Source organism: Manis pentadactyla, unplaced genomic scaffold, assembly GCF_030020395.1.
Source record: "Manis pentadactyla isolate mManPen7 unplaced genomic scaffold, mManPen7.hap1 scaffold_297, whole genome shotgun sequence".
In the NCBI taxonomy this organism is placed as follows: domain Eukaryota; kingdom Metazoa; phylum Chordata; class Mammalia; order Pholidota; family Manidae; genus Manis; species Manis pentadactyla.
In genome coordinates this window covers 132,296-150,944 of record NW_026644688.1, presented here as the reverse complement: position 1 = coordinate 150,944, position 18,649 = coordinate 132,296, and the positions used below count along the sequence as shown (strand labels likewise).

The 18,649-nt window shown below is 41.2% G+C and overlaps 1 long non-coding RNA gene across 2 annotated transcripts in view; it reads right to left on the bottom strand.

The window, feature by feature from the left end:
* LOC130682346 (uncharacterized) overlaps nt 1-18,246 on the bottom strand; it is a 49,166-nt gene extending 30,920 nt beyond the window's left edge. Inside the window, exons 1-2 of one of the 2 annotated variants that reach the window (XR_008995574.1) lie at nt 15,437-18,246; nt 2,701-2,953 (exon numbers count right to left, since the gene is read on the bottom strand). This is a non-coding gene — a long non-coding RNA (uncharacterized LOC130682346). The remainder of the gene's footprint in view (nt 1-2,700; nt 2,954-15,436) is intronic. The other variant, XR_008995575.1, reaches the window with a different exon arrangement.
* Between the last annotated feature and the right edge of the window lie 403 nt (nt 18,247-18,649).

The window sequence follows — 18,649 nt, the reverse complement described above, 5'->3', positions numbered from 1 at the left end:
CGCTAACCCAGAAAGAACAGAAAATCTGAACAAACCAATTATGAGCAACGAAACTGAACTGGTAATCAAAAAACTACCTAAGAACAAAACACCTGAGCCAGATGGCTGCACCACTGACTTTTATCAAACATTTAGTGGAGATCTAATGGCCATCCTCCTTAAACTTTTCCAAAAAGTAGAAGAGGAAGGAATACTTCCAAACTCATTCTATGAGACCTGCATCACCCTAATACAAAAAACCAGGCAAAGATAAAATAAAAAAAGAAAATTACAGATCAATATCCCTGACGAACATAGATGCAAAAATACTCAACAAAATATTAACAAACTGACTTCAAAAATATATCAGAAAGATCATCCATCATGATCAAGTAGGATATATTATTCCAGGTATGCAAGGATGGTACAGTATTAGAAAATCCATCAACATCATCCACGACATCAGCAAAAAGGAGGACAAAAACCACAGGATCATCTCCACAGATGCTGAAAACATATTCAACAAAATTCAACATCCATTCGTGACAAAAACTCTTAACAAAATGGGTATAGAGGGTAAGTACCTCAACATAATAAAGACCATGTATAACAAACCCACAGTCAACATCATACTTAACAGTGAGAAGCTAAAAGCATTTCCTCTAAGATCGGGAACAAGACAAGGATGCCCACTCTACCCGCTTTTATTCGACATACTACTGAAGGTCCTCGCCACGGCAATCAGACAAATTACAGAGAAATACAAGGCATCCGGATTGGTAAAGAAGAAGTCAAACTGTCCTTGTTTGCAGATCACATGATATTGTACATAAAAAGTCATAAGGAATCCACTCCAAAACTCCTAGAACTAATCTCTGAATTCAGCAAAGTTGCAGGATACAAAGTTAATACACAGAAATCTGTTGCATTCCTGTACACTAACGATGAATTAGCAGAAAGAGTAATCAGGAAAACAATTCCATTCACAATTGCATCAAAAAGAATAAAATACCTAGGAATAAACCTAACCAAGGAAGTGAAAGACCTATGCCCCGAAAACTACAAGACACTCTACAGAGAAATTAAAGAGGACACTAACAAATGGAAAAACTCATCCCATGTTCTTGGGTATGAAGAATTAATATTGTCAAAATAGCCATCCTGCCTAAAGCAATCTACAGATTCAATGCATTCCCTATCAAAATACCAACAGCATTCTTCAACGAACTGGAACAAATAGTTCAAAAATTCATATGGAACCACATACGACTCAGACTAGCCAAAGCAATCCTCAGAAGGAAGAATAAAGCAGGGGGAATCTCACTTCCCAACTTCAAGCTCTGCTACAGACCCACAGTAATCAGGACAATTCGGTGCTGACACAAGAACAGACCCATAGAGCAGGGGTACAGAATAAAGAGTCCAGATATTAACCCAAGTACATATAGTCAATTAATATATGATAAAGGAACCATGGCTATACAGTGGGGAAATGACAGCCTGGTGGTGTCAAAACTGGACAGCTTGGTGTTGTCAAAACTGGACAGCTACATGTAAGAGAATGAAACTAGATCATTGTCTAACCCCATATACAAAAGTAAACTCAAAATGTATTAAAGAAAGACCTGAATCTAAGTCATGAAACCAGAGCCCTGTTAGGAAAAAACACAGGCAAAAATCTCTTAGACATAAACATGAGGAATTTCTTCATGAACATATCTCCCCAGGCAAGAGAAACAAAAGCAAAAATAAACAAGTGGCACTATATCAAACTAAGAAGCTTCTGTACAGCAAAGGACACCAGCAGTAGAACAAAAAGACATGCTATAGTATGGGAGAATATATTCATAAATGACATACCCGATAAGGGGTTGGCATCCAAAATATATAAAGAGCTCACACACCTCAACAAACAAAAAGCAAATAATCCAATTAGAAATTGGGCAGAGTATCTGAACAGACACTTCTTCAAGAATAAATTCAGATGGTCAACAGGCACATGAAAAGATGCTCCACCTTGCTAATTATAAGGGAAATTCAAATTGAAACCACAATGAGGTATCACCTCACACCAGTTAGGACAGTCAGCGTCCAAAAGACTAGGAACAACAAATGCTGGCGAGGATGTGGAGAAAAGGGAACCTTCCTACACTGCTGGTGGGAATGTAAACTAGTTCAACCATTGTGGAAAGCAATATGGAGGTTGCACAAAAAACTAAAAATAGAAATACCGTTTGACCCAGGAATTCCACTGCTAGGAATTTGCCCAAAGAAAACAACTTCTCAGATTAAAAAAGACATGTGCCACCCCTATGTTTACTGCAGCACTACTTACAAGAGCCAAGATATGGAAGCAGCCTAAGTGCCCATCAGTAGATGAATAGATAAAAGAAGAGGTGGTAAATATACAGAATTGAATACTACTCAGCCATAAGAAAGAAACAAATGCTATCATTTGCAACAACATGGATAGAGCTAGAGGGTATTATGCTCCGTGAAATAAGCCAGGCGGACACAGACAAGTACCAAATGATTTACCTCATTTGTGAAGTATAACAACAAAGAAAAAACGAAGGAACAAAACATCAGTAGACTCACAAAACACCCATGCCTGGCGGCCACATCCCAATACACCCCCCACCCCAACTAGCCCCCTCCTCAGGGGGCCACGCGCACCACTGGCCCGCTCCTCAGGGGACCCCGCGCCAGCGCCCATCCTACCTTGAACCAGCGCCTGGAGCAAGTGCAGCTGGAGCGTCCGGAGCGGCCACCACTCGCGCCGCCGGCCTGCGCTCAACTTTGGCCGGGCTCTCGGGCACTACGGTGCAGCATAGCGGCCCGTTATCAGGCAGCGGCGGGCCTCCAGGAGCGCAGCGGCGGCGGCGAAGTTGTAAGCAGGGAAATTTCCGTCAGAACGCCTTCGGCGGCCCCGCAGCCAGTGCCAGGGCCGCGCCGAGGCTCCTGAGGAGTCCGCCTGCAGTTGAGGAGACGCCGCTGCCGTCCTCCTCCTCGCCGGGTGCAGGGAAGAAAGTGCGCCCTCCCAGGGGCTGCTTAAGCTGCTGATTGGCCGAGGGGAGGAGGCTCGCGGCCCCGCGCCCCCCCCACCCCCTCACCTGTTTCCTAACTCGCTGACCCACCCACTAGGAATTTCGGATGGACCAGCCGGCCAGGGCGGCTTCCTACACCACCTCCCCCCACGGGACGCGCAGGAGGCCCTGCAGGTACTGCTGCCCTTGACCCTTTGGTAACCACAAAACCAAACCTGTAATGGCAGTAGGTACATATCAATAATCACCCTAAATGTAAATGGACTGAATGCACCAACCAAAAGACATAGAGTTACACAGTGGATAAAAAAGCAATACCCATCTATATGCTGCCTACAAGAGACTACTTCAAACCCAAAGACATACAAAGACCAAAAGTGAAGGGATGGAAAAACATATTTCATGCAAACAACAGGTAGAAAAAAGCAGGAGATGCAGTACCTGTATCATACAAAATAGACTTCAAAACAAAGAAAGCAACAAGAGACAAAGAAGGACATTCCATAATGATAAAGGGGTCAGTCCAACAAGAGGATACAACCATTTAAAATATCTATGCACCCAACACAGGAGCACCTACATATGTGAAGCAAACACTAACAGAATTAAAGAGGGAAGTAGAATGCAATGCATTCATTATAGGAGACGTCCACACACCACTCAAAGGACAGATCAACCAGACAGAAAATAAGTAAGGACACAGAGGCACTGAATGACACCCTAGAACAGATGGATCTAACAGACATCTACAGAACTCTACACCCAAAACTGCAGGAAACACATTGTTCTCAAGTGCACACGAAACATTTTCAAGAATACATCATATCCTAGGGAACAGAAAGAGCCTCAGTAAATTCAGAAAGATTGAAATTGTACCAAACACCTACTCAGACCACAAAGGTTGAAAGAAGAAGTAAATTATGCAAAGAAAACGAAAAAGCCCACAAACACATGGAGGCTTAACAACAGGCTCCTAAACAACCAATGGATCCACGACCAAATAAAAACATAGAACAAGCAATATATGAAGACAAATGACAACAATAATTCGACAACACAAAATCTGTGGGATGCAGCAAACGCCATGCTAAGAGGGAAGTATATTGCAATAAAGGCCTACCTCAGGAAAGAAGAACAATCCCATATGAACAGTTTAAACTTACAATTAATTAAACTAAAAAAGAAGAAAAATTGAGGCCCAAAGTTAGAAGGAGGGACATAATAAAGCTTAGAGCAGAAAAAGATTTAATCGAGAAAAATAAAACAATAGAAAGAAATCAATGAAAGCAGGAGCTGGTTCTTCAAGAAAATAAAATTAAAAAACTCCTAGCCAGACATATCAACAAAAAAGAGTCTACACACATAAACAAAATCAGAAATGAGAAATGGAAAATCACTACAGATGCCACAGAAAAAAAAATTATTAGAAAATACTATAAAAATTATATGCTAACAAACTGCATATCCTAGAAGAAATGGACAACTTTCTAGAAAAATACAACCTAGCAAGGCTGACCCAGGGAGAAACAGAAAATCTGAACAGTCCAATTACCAGTAACGAAACTGAATTCGTGATCAACAAACTACCTAAGAAAAAAACCCCTGGATTATATGGCTTCACCGCTGAATTTTATGAAACATGTAGTGAAGACCTAATACCCATCCTGCTTAAAGTTTTCCAAAAAGTAGAAGAGGAGGGACTTACGCTCATTCTATGAGGCCAGCATCACTCCAATGCCAAAACCAGGCAAAGACATCACAAAAAAAGAAAATTGCAAGCCAATATCCCTGATGAATATAGATGCAAGAATACTCAACAAAATACTCCAAACCAAATTCAAAATACATCAGAAAGATCATCCATCATGATCAAATAGGTTTATTCCAGAATTGCAAGGATGATACAACATTTGAAAATCCATCAACATTATCCATCACATCAACAAAACGTACAAAAACCACATAATCATCACCATAGAAGTTGAAAAAATACTCAACAAAATTCAACATCCATTTATGATAAAAACTCTCAACAGATTGGGTATAGAGGGCAAGCACCTCAACATGTGAAGGCCATATATGACAAACCCACAGCCAACATACATCATACTTAACAGAGAGAAGCTGAAGGCTTTTCCTTTAAGACTGAGAATAAGACAAGGATGCCCACTCTCCCCACTTTTATTCAACACAGTTCTGGACTTCCTAGCCATAGCACTCAAACAACAAAGAGAAATAAAAGGCATCCAGATTGGTAAGGAAGAAGTTAAACTGACACTGATTGCACATGACGTGATATTGTACATAAAAAAACATAAAGGAGGGCGGAAGATGGTGGCGTGAGTAGAGCAGCGGAAATCTCCTCCCAAAACAACATATATCTATGAAAATATAACAAAGACAACCCTTCCTAGAATAAAGACCAGAGGACACAGGACAATATCCAGACCACATCCGCACCTGACAGAACCCAGCGACTGGTGAAAGGGGTAAGATACAAGCCCCGGCCCCGCGGGAGCCGAGCGCCCCTGCCCCCAGCTCCCGGCGGGAGAAGAATAGGCTGAGCGGGAGGGAGATGGGGCCCAGGGCTGCCGAACACCCAGCCCCAGCCATCCGGGCCAGAGTGCAGGGCGCTCGATACTAGGAAAACAGGGCAGCAAGAACAGTGAGCGGGCACTGGAGGCTGGGCTCCAGAGGACATAAGAAAAGCGCGCGACCATTTTTTTTTTTTTCTTTTGCTTTTTTGCTGTTTTGTTTTGGCGAGCGCTTTTTGGAAGTCTTAAAGGGATAGGGACCCCAATACTAGGGGAACAGGGCAGCAAGACCGGTGAGCAGAGGCCTGAGGCTGGAACCGGAGAATAAAGAAAAACGAACGACCACCTTTTTTTTTTTTTTTTTAATTAAAAACCATTTTTTAAGATATTGTAACAGCCTGGTAGGGTGATAGCTGGAACCTAGAATTATGTATATAAATGTTCTACCACTGTGTTGTACACTTGAAACTCATGTAATGTAATACTGTGTGTCAACTACCCTTCAATAAAAAATAATTTAAAAAAAAAAAAAAAAAAAACCATTTTTTTTTTAATTTAAAAATTTTTTTCTTTCTTTGGTGGTCGTCGTTTTGTTTTGGCGGGTGCTTTTTGGAAGTCTTAAAGGGGCAGGGCGGGTCACTTAATCCAGGGGTAGGGAATCCGGGGATCTCTGGGCACCCTAAGCCCTGGGCTGCAGGGAGCAGGGAGGCCCCTTACGGAGATAAATAGCCTCCCAGCAGCTCCTGCTCCAACGCGACTCCACCATTTTGGAGCAGCTGCCCGAGCCAGGCCACGCCCACAGCAACAGCGGAGATTAACTCCATAGCAGCCGGGCAGGAAGCAGAAACCCTGTCTGCGTGCAGCTGCGCAGCACAAGCCACTAGAGGTCGCTGTTCTCCCAGGAGAGGAGGGCCACAAACCAACAAGAAAGGAAGTCCATCCAGCCGTCACTCGTCCCAGTTCTGCAGACTATTCCTATCACCATGAAAAGGCAAAGCTACAGGCTGACAAAGATCACAGAGACAACACCAGAGAAGGAGACAGACCTAACCAGTCTTCCTGACAAAGAATTCAAAATAAGAATCATAAACATGCTGACAGAGATGCAGAGAAATACGCAAGAGAAATGGGATGAAGTCCGGACGGAGATCACAGATGCCAGAAAGGAGATTGCAGAAATGAAACAAACTCTGGAAGGGTTTACAAGCAGAATGGATAGGATGCAAGAGGCCATTGATGGAATTGAAACCAGAGAACAGGAACACATAGAAGCTGACAGAGAGAGAGATAAAAGGATCTCCAGGAATGAAACAATGTTAAGACAACTGTGTGACCAATCCAAAAGGAACAATATCCATATTATAGGGGTTACAGAAGAAGAAGAGAGAGGAAAAGAGATGGAAAGTATCTTAGAAGAAATAATTGCTGAAAACTTCCCCAAACTGGGGGAGGAAATAATCGAACAGACCACGGAAATACACAGAACCCCCAACAGAAAGGATCCAAGGAGGACAACACCAAGACACATAATAATTAAAATGGCAAAGATCAAGGACAAAGAAAGAGTTTTAAAGGCAGCTAGAGAGAAAAAGGTCACCTATAAAGGAAAACCCATCAGGCTAACATCAGACTTCTCGACAGAAACCCTACAGGCCAGAAGAGAATGGCATGATATATTTAATGCAATGAAACAGAAGGGCCTTGAACCAAGGATACTGTATCCAGCACGACTATCATTCAAATATGACGGTGGGATTAAACAATTCCCAGACAAGAAAAAAGGTGAGGGAATTTGCTTCCCACAAACCACCTCTACAGGACATCTTACAGGGACCGCTCTAGATGGGAGCACTCCTAGAAAGAGCACAGCACAAAACACCCAACATATGAAGAATCGAGGAGGAGGAACAAGAAGGGAGAGAAGAAAAGAATCTCCAGACAGTGTATATAACAGCTCAATAAGCGAGCTAAGTTAGGCAGTAAGATACTAAAGAGGCTAACCTTGAACCTTTGGTAACCACGAATTTAAAGCCTGCAATAGCAATAAGTACATATCTTTCAATAGTCACCCTAAATGTAAATGGACTGAATGCACCAATCAAAAGACACAGAGTAACAGAATGGATAAAAAAGCAAGACCCATCTATATGCTGCTTACAAGAAACTCACCTCAAACCCAAAGACATGTACAGACTAAAAGTCAAGGGATGGAAAAACATATTTCAAGCAAACAACAGTGAGAAGAAAGTAGGGGTTGCAGTACTAATATCAGACAAAATAGACTTCAAAACAAAGAAAGTAACAAGAGATAAAGAAGGACACTACATAATGATAAAGGGCTCAGTCAAACAAGAGGATATAACCATTCTAAATATATATGCACCCAACACAGGAGCACCAGCATATGTGAAACAAATACTAACAGAACTAAAGGGGGATATAGACTGCAATGCATTCATTCTAGGAGACTTCAACACACCACTCACCCCAAAGGATAGATCCACTGGGCAGAAAATAAGTAAGGACACGGAAGCACTGAACAACACACTAGAACAGATGGACCTAATAGACATCTATAGAACTCTACATCCAAAAGCAGCGGGATATACATTCTTCTCAAGTGCACATGGAACATTCTCCAGAATAGACCAAATACTAGGCCACAAAAAGAGCCTCAGAAAATTCCAAAAGATTGAAATCCTACCAACCAACTTTTCAGACCACAAAGGCATTAAACTAGAAATAAACTGTACAAAGAAAGCAAAGAGGCTCACAAACACATGGAGGCTTAACAACACGCTCCTAAATAATCAATGGATCAATGACCAAATCAAAATGGAGATCCAGCAATATATGGAAACAAATGACAACAACAACACTAAGCCCCAACTTCTGTGGGACGCAGCAAAAGCAGTCTTAAGAGGAAAGTATATAGCAATCCAAGCATATTTAAAAAAGGAAGAACAATCCCAAATGAATGGTCTAATGTCACAATTATCGAAATTGGACACAATTATCGAAATTGGAAGAAGAAGCACAAATGAGGCCTAAGGTCAGCAGAAGGAGGGACATAATAAAGATCAGAGAAGAAATAAATAAAATTGAGAAGAATAAAACAATTGCAAAAATCAATGAAACCAAGAGCTGGTTCTTCGAGAAAATAAACAAAATAGATAAGCCTCTAGCCAGACTTATTAAGAAGAAAAGAGAGTCAACACAAATCAACAGTATCAGAAACGAGAAAGGAAAAATCACGACGGACCCCACAGAAATACAAAGAATTATTGGAGAATACTATGAAAACCTATATGCTAACAAGCTGGGAAACCTAGGAGAAATGGACAACTTCCTAGAAAAATACAACCTTCCAAGATTGACCCAGGAAGAAACAGAAAATCTAAACAGACCAATTACCAGCAACGAAATTGAAGCGGTAATCCAAAAACTACCAAAGAACAAAACCCCCGGGCCAGATGGATTTACCTCGGAATTTTATCAGACATACAGGGAAGACATAATACCCATTCTCCTTAAAGTTTTCCAAAAAATAGAGGAGGAGGCGATACTCCCAAACTCATTCTATGAAGCTAACATCACCCTAATACCAAAACCAGGCAAAGACCCCACCAAAAAAGAAAACTACAGATCAATATCCCTGATGAACGTAGATGCAAAAATACTCAACAAAATATTAGCAAACCGAATTCAAAAATACATCAAAAGGATCATACACCATGACCAAGTGGGATTCATCCCAGGGATGCAAGGATGGTACAACATTCGAAAGTCCATCAATATCATCCACCACATCAACAAAAAGAAAGACAAAAACGACATGATCATATCCATAGATGCCGAAAAAGCATTTGACAAAGTTCAACATCCATTCATGATTAAAACTCTCAGCAAAATGGGAACAGAGGGCAAGTACCTCAACATAATAAAGGCCATCTATGATAAACCCACAGCCAACATTATATTGAACAGCGAGAAACTGAAAGCATTTCCTCTGAGATCGGGAACTAGACAGGGATGCCCACTCTCTCCACTGTTATTTAACATAGTACTGGAGGTCCTAGCCACGGCAATCAGACAAAATAAAGAAATACAAGGAATCCAGATTGGTAAAGAAGAAGTTAAACTGTCACTATTTGCAGATGACATGATACTGTACATAAAAAACCCTAAACACTCCACCCAAAACTACTAGAACTGATATCGGAATACAGCAAAGTTGCAGGATACAAAATCAACACACAGAAATCCGTGGCTTTCCTATATACTAACAATGAACCAACAGAAAGAGAAATCAGGAAAACAACTTCATTCACAATTGCATCAAAAAAAATAAAATACCTAGGAATAAACCTAACCAAGGAAGTGAAAGACTTATATTCTGAAAACTACAGGTCACTCTTAAGAGAAATTAAAGGAGACACTAACAGATGGAAACTCATCCCATGCTCGTGGCTAGGAAGAATTAATATCGTCAAAATGGCCATCCTGCCCAAAGCAATATACAGATTTGATGCAATCCCTATGAAACTACCAGCAACATTCTTCAATGAACTGGAACAAATAATTCAAAAATTCATATGGAAACACCAGAGACCTCGAATAGCCAAAGCAATCCTGAGAAAGAAGAATAAAGTAGGGGGGATCTCACTCCCCAACTTCAAGCTCTATTATAAAGCCATAGTAATCAAGACAATTTGGTACTGGCACAAGAACAGAGCCACAGACCAATGGAACAGACTAGACAATCCAGACATTAACCCAGACATATATGGTCAATTAATATTTGATAAAGGAGCCATGGACATACAATGGCAAAATGACAGTCTCTTCAACAGGTGGTGCTGGCAAAACTGGACAGCTACGTGTAGGAGAATGAAACTGGACCATTGTCTAACCCCATATACAAAAGTAAACTCAAAATGGATCAAAGACCTGAATGTAAGCCATGAAACCATTAAACTCTTGGAAGAAAACATAGGCGAAAACCTCTTAGACATAAACATGAGTGACCTCTTCTTGAACATATCTCCCCGGGCAAGGAAAACAACAGCAAAAATGAGTAAGTGGGACTATATTAAGCTGAAAAGCTTCTGTACAGCAAAAGACACCATCGATAGAACAAAAAGGATCCCTACAGTATGGGAGAATATATTTGAAAATGACACATCCGATAAAGGCTTGACATCCAGAATATATAAAGAGCTTACACGCCTCAACAAACAAAAAACAAATAACCCAATTAAAAAATGGGCAGAGGAACTGAACAGACAGTTCTCCAAAAAAGAAATACAGATGGCCAACAGACACATGAAAAGATGCTCCACATCGCAAATTATCAGAGAAATGCAAATTAAAACTACAATGAGGTATCACCTCACACCAGTAAGGATGGCTGCCATCCAAAAGACAGAGAACAACAAATGTTGGCGAGGCTGTGGAGAAAGGGGAACCCTCCTACACTGCTGGTGGGAATGTAAGTTAGTTCAACCATTGTGGAAAGCAGTATGGAGGTACATCAAAATGCTCAAAACAGAATTACCATTTGACCCAGGAATCCCACTCCTAGGAATTTACCCTAAGAACGCAGCAATCAAGTTTGAGAAAGACAGATGCACCCCTATGTTTATCGCAGCACTATTTACAATAGCCAAGAATTGGACGCAACCTAAATGTCCATCGATAGATGAATGCATAAAGAAGATGTGGTACATATACACAATGGAATACTACTCAGCCATAAGAAAAGGGCAAATCCAATCATTTGCAGCAACATGGATGGAGCTGGAGGGTATTATGCTCAGTGAAACAAGCCAAGCGGAGAAAGAGAAATACCAAATGATTTCACTTATCTGTGGAATATAAGAACAAAGGAAAAACTGAAGGAACAAAACAGCAGCAGAATCACAGAACTCAAGAATGGACTAACAGGTACCAAAGGGAAAGGGACTGGGGAGGATGGGTGGGTAGGGAGGGATAAGGGGGGGAGTAGTAGGGGGGTTTTAAGATTAACATGCATGGGGGGGTAGGAGAAAAGGGAGGGCTGTACAACACAGAGAAGGCAAGTAGGGATTCTACAACATTTTGCTAAGCTGATGGACAGTGACTGTAAAGGGGTTTATAGGGGAGACCTGGTATAGGGGAGAGCCTAGTAAACATAATATTCGTCATGTAAGTGTAGATTAGCGATTCCAAAAACAAAGCAAAAAAAAAAAAAAGGGCAGTTCCTGTGTGGTAACCTCCAATGAGTTCTACACAAGGGTATAAAGGGCATATATGAGTGTAGGCAAAGGGTCTGTTTGCGTCTATACAGAAGATCAAAGCCTAATTGGGCTATCCCGAAAATGAACTAAGATACGATATGAAAGAGAACTTCCAACATCAGCACTCTCTGGAAGACGCATGCCAGAAGATGATCATGAAAAAACCCCACCAAAGATCCACGCACTGCTACAGCTGTAGATGCACTCATCCCACCAGCTCCTGGACTTGCCATGGGAATGAGGAAGGAGATATCTAAGCTGGCCTGTGCATACAGTAAAACAACAAATTTGACTGGATCTATACTGTTGGAACTCAACCAAGAACTAGGAGAAGTGCAAATTGTAGCGCTCCAAAATCTTACAACTACAGACTATTTACTGTTAAAAGAACATAAGGGATGTGAACATTCCCCAGGAATGGGTTGTTTTAATTTGTCTGATTTCTCTCAGACTGTTCAAGTTCAGTTGGACAATGTCCACCATATCATAGATAAGTTTTCACAAATGCCTAAGGTGCCTAACTGGTTTTCTTGGTTTCACTGGAGATGGCTGGTAATTACAGATATGCTTTGGTTATGTAACTATACTCCTATTATGTTAATGTGTGTGCGCAATTTAAGTAGTAGCTTAAAACCTATACATGCTGAAGTTACTCTACGAGAAGATATGTCAAAGAAATAATCAATCTTCCCAGGTTTTTTGCTGCCTGCTACTTCTATAGCTTTTCTTCTCCTTTCCTAATTACAACCCTTAAATAGAATTCGTGCCTCATATCGAATTTACCGAGTATCATAATTCCTCCAAGTGGTAAAGACACCTCAAGACAAATGCTGGGCATAGAAGCCACAGGGCATAAATATGCAAAGAAGTAAAAAGCTAACCTTTTCAAACAATAAGGCTTCCCTCTCACTTATCAACTTCACATTTCCCTGTATGGCCCCGGAAGATGACTGGTTAGCCAGAGACGGGTAAGATTCCTCAAGGGAGGAACAACCTAAGACAGGCACAGTCGCAGGGGGGCCATCAGGTGAGAAATTGGGGATCAACAGAGGTGAGGCTTAGAACCTCACCCCCCCTGTTCTGAGAGAAATCTTCTGCATACGTGGGTGTTTTATTGCCCTTGTCTAGCTTGGATTAACACATAGTCTACAGGCACACACCTGATCATCTACATTTGCTCTCTTACAACACTAAACTATGTTTTCTACCTATACCTTGTATCTACCTACCACTTCAGCATTTTATTAAAAATAATAATAATAAAGAGAGAAATGTGGTATCCACATATAAATCAAGTATAAAAACCAAATGAGTATTCATATTTGAACTGACTGTTTATAGTTCATAATGCATGAGCAAAACCGAAAGTTTCTGTGATGACTGCCCTTGTACTGTTCACTATGTAACTTATTCATTATGTAAGAATTTGTTCTACAAGTAAGAACTTGTTTGTTATGCCTCAGAAGATTGGAGACTGACGAAAATTAGGCTCGGGGTGGATTAATGATTGTACATTGAGCATTGACTCCCCTATATAGAATTTTATTGTCGTTAACAACCATTTGATCAAGAAATATGAGTGATGCCCTCACAAAAAAAAAAAAAAAAAAAGGACAGACTTCCAATGCTAAAATAAATAAGTAACCAGGATGTAATGTATAGCATAAGGAATATAGTCAAGATATTGTAACAGCTTGGTAGGGTGATAGCTGGAACCTAGAATTATGTATATAAATGTTTTATCACTGTGTTGTACACTTGAAACTAATGTAATGTAATACTGTGCATCAACTACCCTTCAATAAAAAATAATAATTAAAAAAAAAAAACATAAAGGATCCACTCCAAAACTAGTAGATCTAATATCTGAATTCAGCAAACTTGCAGGATACAAAATTAATACATAGAAATCTGTTGCATTCGTATACACTAATGATGAACTAGGAGAAAGAATCAGTAAATCAATTCCATTCACAATTGCATCAAAAGAATAAAATACCTAGGAATAAACCTAACCAAGGAAGTGAAAGACCTATACCATGAAACTACAAGACACTCATTAGAGAAACTAAGGACACCAATAAATGGTAACGCATCCCATGCTTATGGATAGGAAGAATTAATATTGTCAAAATGGCCATCCTATCTAAAGCAATCTACAGATTCAATGCAATCCCTATCCAAATACCAACAGCATTCTTCAACAAACAAGAGCAAATAGTTCTAAAACTCATTTGGAACCACAAAAGACCCTGAATAGGCAAAGCAATCCTGAGAAGGAAAAGAAAAGCAGGGGGGATTATGCTCCCCAACTTCAAGCTCTACTACAAAGCCACAGTAATCAAGACAATTCAGTACTGGCACAAGAACAGACTCACAGACCAGAGAGCTAAGATGTAAACCCAAGAATATATGGACAATTAATATATGATAAAGGGGCCATGGATATACTATGGGGAAATGACACTCTCTTCAACAACTGGTGTTGGCAAAACTGGATTACTGTGTAGTCCCACACGCAAAAGTAAACTCAAAATGGATCAAAGACGTGAATATATGCCATGAAACCATAAAACTTTAAGAAGAAAACATAGGCAGAAATCTCTTGAATATAAATATGAGAGACATTATCATGAATCCATCTCCTTGGGCAAGGGAAAGAAAGCAAACATGAACAAATGGGACTACATCAAGCGAACAGGCTTGTGTAAAGCAAAAGACACCATCAGTACAACAAAAAGACATACTACAGTATGGGAGAATATATTCATAAATGACATACCCGATAAGGGGTTGACATTCAAATTATATAAAGAGCTCATGCACCTTAACAAACAAAAAGCAAATCATCCAATCAAAAAATTGGCAGAGGAGCTGAACAGACACTTTTCCAAAGAAGAAATTCAGATGGCCAACAGGCACATGAAAACATGCTCCACATCGCTAATCATCAGAGAAATGCAAATCAGAACCACAAAGACATATCACCTCACACCAGTTAGGATGGCCAATATCCAAAACACACACAACAAATGTTGGCGAGGTTGCGGAGAAAGGGGACCCCTCCTACACTGCTGGTGGGAATGTAAACTAGTTCAAACATTGTGGAAAGCAGTATGGGGGTTCCTCAAAAAACTCTAAATAGAAATACCATTTCACCCGGGAATTCCACTCCAGGAATTTACTTAAAAATGCAGTTTAACAGTCTCAAAAAGACAGATGCACCCCTATGCTTATCACAGCACTATTTACAATAGCCTAGACATGGAAGCAACCTAAGTGTCCATCACTACATGAATGGATAAAGATGTGGTACATATATGCAATGGAGTATTATTCAGTTATAAGAAGAGAACAAATCCTACCATTTGCAACAAAATGGATGGGGCTAGAGGGTATTATGCTCAGTGAAAGAAGCCAGGCGGAGAAAGACAAGTACAAAGCGATTTCCCCTCATTTGTGGAGAATAACAGCAAAGAAAAACTGAAAAAAACACCAGCAGACTCACAGAACCCCCTGCTTGGCGGCCGCATCCCAGCAAACCCACCGCCCCCACCGCCCCGCTCCAAAGGGGTCCCCGCGCCAGCGCCCGTCCTACCTTGAACCAGCACCTGGAGCAAGTGCAGCTGGAGCGTCATGAGCGGCCACCACCAGCGCCACCGGCCTGCGCTCAACTTTGGAGTCGGTCGCCCGCCGCGCCGCCGCCGCTCGGGGCCAGGCGGGGACCCCCGCGGGCCATACTGCGGGGCGGCCGTCGCCTGCCTCCGGCCCCAAGTCCTCACGCGCTCGAGGGGAGGCCCGATATCGGGCGGCTGCCCTCGCGGGACAGGGCGGAGGCGGCGGCGAAGTTGTCAGCAGGGAAATTCCGTCAGACCGCCTTCAGCAGCCCCGCAGCCAGGGCGCCCGGGCCGCGCCGCGCCTCCCGAGGAGTCCGACTGGAACAGAGGAGACGCCGCTTCTGCCGTCCTCCCCGCCCGGCGCAGAGGATAAGTGCCCCGCACAGGGCGCGCGCTGCACACAGGCGCCCGCCGCGGTCGCTGATTGGCCGAGGGGAGGAGGCTCGCGGCCCCGCGCCCCGCCCCCACCGCCTCGCCAGTTTTCTAACGCGCCAGGCCGCCCGCTTGGACTTTCGCGCAGAGCCCGCGAGCCCGGGGCGGCTTCCTGCGCCGCTTCGCCCCCTAGTGACGTGCGGCAGGCACTGCAGGCACTGCTGCCCTTGACCCTTTGGTAACCACGAATCCAAAGCCTGCAAAGGTAGTTAAGTACATAACTACGGATAATCACTCTAAATGTTAATGGACTGAATGCACCAACCAAAAGACACAGAGTTAGAGTGGATAAAAAAGCAAGACCCAGATATATGCTGCCTACAAGAGACTCACTTCAAACCCAAAGACATACACAGACTAAAAGTGAAGGGATGGATAAACATATTTCATGCAAACAATAGGGAGAAAAAAAAGGAGTTGCAGTACTTGTATCAGACAAAATAGACTTCAAAACAAAGAAAGTTATAACAAGAGAGAGAATAACGACATTCCATAATGATAAAGGGGTCAGTAGAACAAGAGGATATAACCATTATAATTATCTATGCACCCAACACAGGAGCACCTACATACATGAAACAGATACAAGGGGGAAATAGAATGCAATGCACTCATTTTAGGAGACTTCAACACAGCACTCACTCCAAAGGACAGATCAACCAGGCAGAAAATAAGTAAGGACACAGAGGCACTGAACAACATCCTAGAACTGATGGATCTAACAGACATCTACAGAACTCTACACCCAAAAGCTGCAGGATACACATTTTTCTCAAGGGCACATGGAACATTTTCCAGAATAGACCACATACTAGGCCACAAAAAGAGACTCAGTAAATTCAAAAAGATTGATATTCTACCAACCAACTTCTCAGATCACAAAGGTATAAAACTAGAAATAAATTGTACAAAGAAAACAAAAAAGGCACACAAACACATCGAGGCTTAACAACATGCTCCTAAATAATCAATGGATCAATGACCAAACTGAAACAGAGATCAAGCAATATATGGAGACAAATGAAAACAGCACAACGACCCAACTTCTGTGGGACACAGCGAAGCAGTTCTAAGAGGAAAGTATACAGTACTCCAGGCCTATTTAAAGAAGGAAGAACAATCCCAAATGAATAGTCTAATTTCACAATCATTGAAACTGGAAAAAGAAGAACAAATGAGGCCCCAAGTCAGCAGAAGGAGGGAAATAATAAAGACAAGAGAATAAATAAATAAAATTGAGAAGAATAAAATAGAAAAAAATTAATGAAACCAAGAGCTGGTTCTTTGAGAAAACAGACAAAATAGATAAACCCCTAGCCAGACTTATTAAGAGGAAAAGAGAATCTATACACATCAACAGTATCAGAAATGAGAAAGGAAAAAAATCACTATGGACACAACAGAAATACAAGGTTTATTAGAGAATACTACGAAAATCAATATGCTAAGAAACTGGGTAAACTAGAAGACTTGGACAACTTCGAGAAAAATACAATCTTCCAAGACTGACCAAGGAAGAAACATAAAATCGAAACAGACCAATCAACAGCAACAAAATTGAATTGGTAATCAAAAAACTATCCAAATACAAAATCCACCTGGACCAGATAGATTGACTGCTGCATTCTGTGAGACATTTAGAGAAGACATAATACCCATTCTCCTTAAAGTTCTCCAAAAAACAGAAGAGGAGGGAACACTCCCAAACTCATTCTATAAAGCCAGCATCACTCAAGTACCAAAATCAAGCAAAGACGCTACAAAAAGAGAAAACTACAGACCAATATCCCTGATGAACATAGATGCAAAAATACTCAACAAAATATCTGCAAATAGAACTCAAAAATACATCAAAAGGATCATACACCATGACCAAGTGGGATTCATCTCAGGGATGCAAGGATGGTACAACATTCGAAAATCCATCATCACCATATACCACATCAACAAAAAGAAGGATAAACACCATATGATCATCTCCATAGATGCTGTAAAAGCATTCGACAAAGTTCAGCAGCCATCATGATAAAAGCTCTCAACAAAATGGGTATAGAGGGCAAGTACCTCAACATAATGAAGGCCATATATGACAAACCCACAGCCAACATTATACTTAACAGCGAGAATCTGAAAGCTTTTCCCCTAAGGTTGGGAACAAGCCAAGGATGCCCACTCTCCCCGCTTTTATTCAACATAGGATTGAAGGTCCTAGCCACAGCAATCAGATAACACAAAGAAATACAAGGCATCCAGATTGGTAAGGAAGAAGTCAAACTGTCACTTTTTCCAGATGACATGATGTCGTATATAAAAAACATTGAAGAATCCACTCCAAAACTACTAGAACTAGTATCTGAATTCAGCAAAGTTACAGGATACAAAATGAATACACAAGAATCTGTTGCATTCCTGTACACTAATGATGAACCAGCAGAAACAGTATTCAGGAAAACATTTCCATTCACAACTGCATCAAAAAGAATAAAATATCTAGGAATAAACCTAATCAAGGAAGTGAAAGACCGATACCCTGAAAATTACAAGACACTCTCAAGAGAAATTAAAAAGAACACTAATAAATGGAAATTAATCCCATGGTCTTGTGTAGGAAGAATTAATATTGTCAAAATAGCCGTCCTCCTAAAGCAATCTACAGATTCAATGCAATTGTGTTCAAAATGCCAACAGCATTCTTCTACAAACTGGAACAAATAGTTCAAAAATTCATATGGAACCACAAAAGACCCAGACTAACCAAAGCA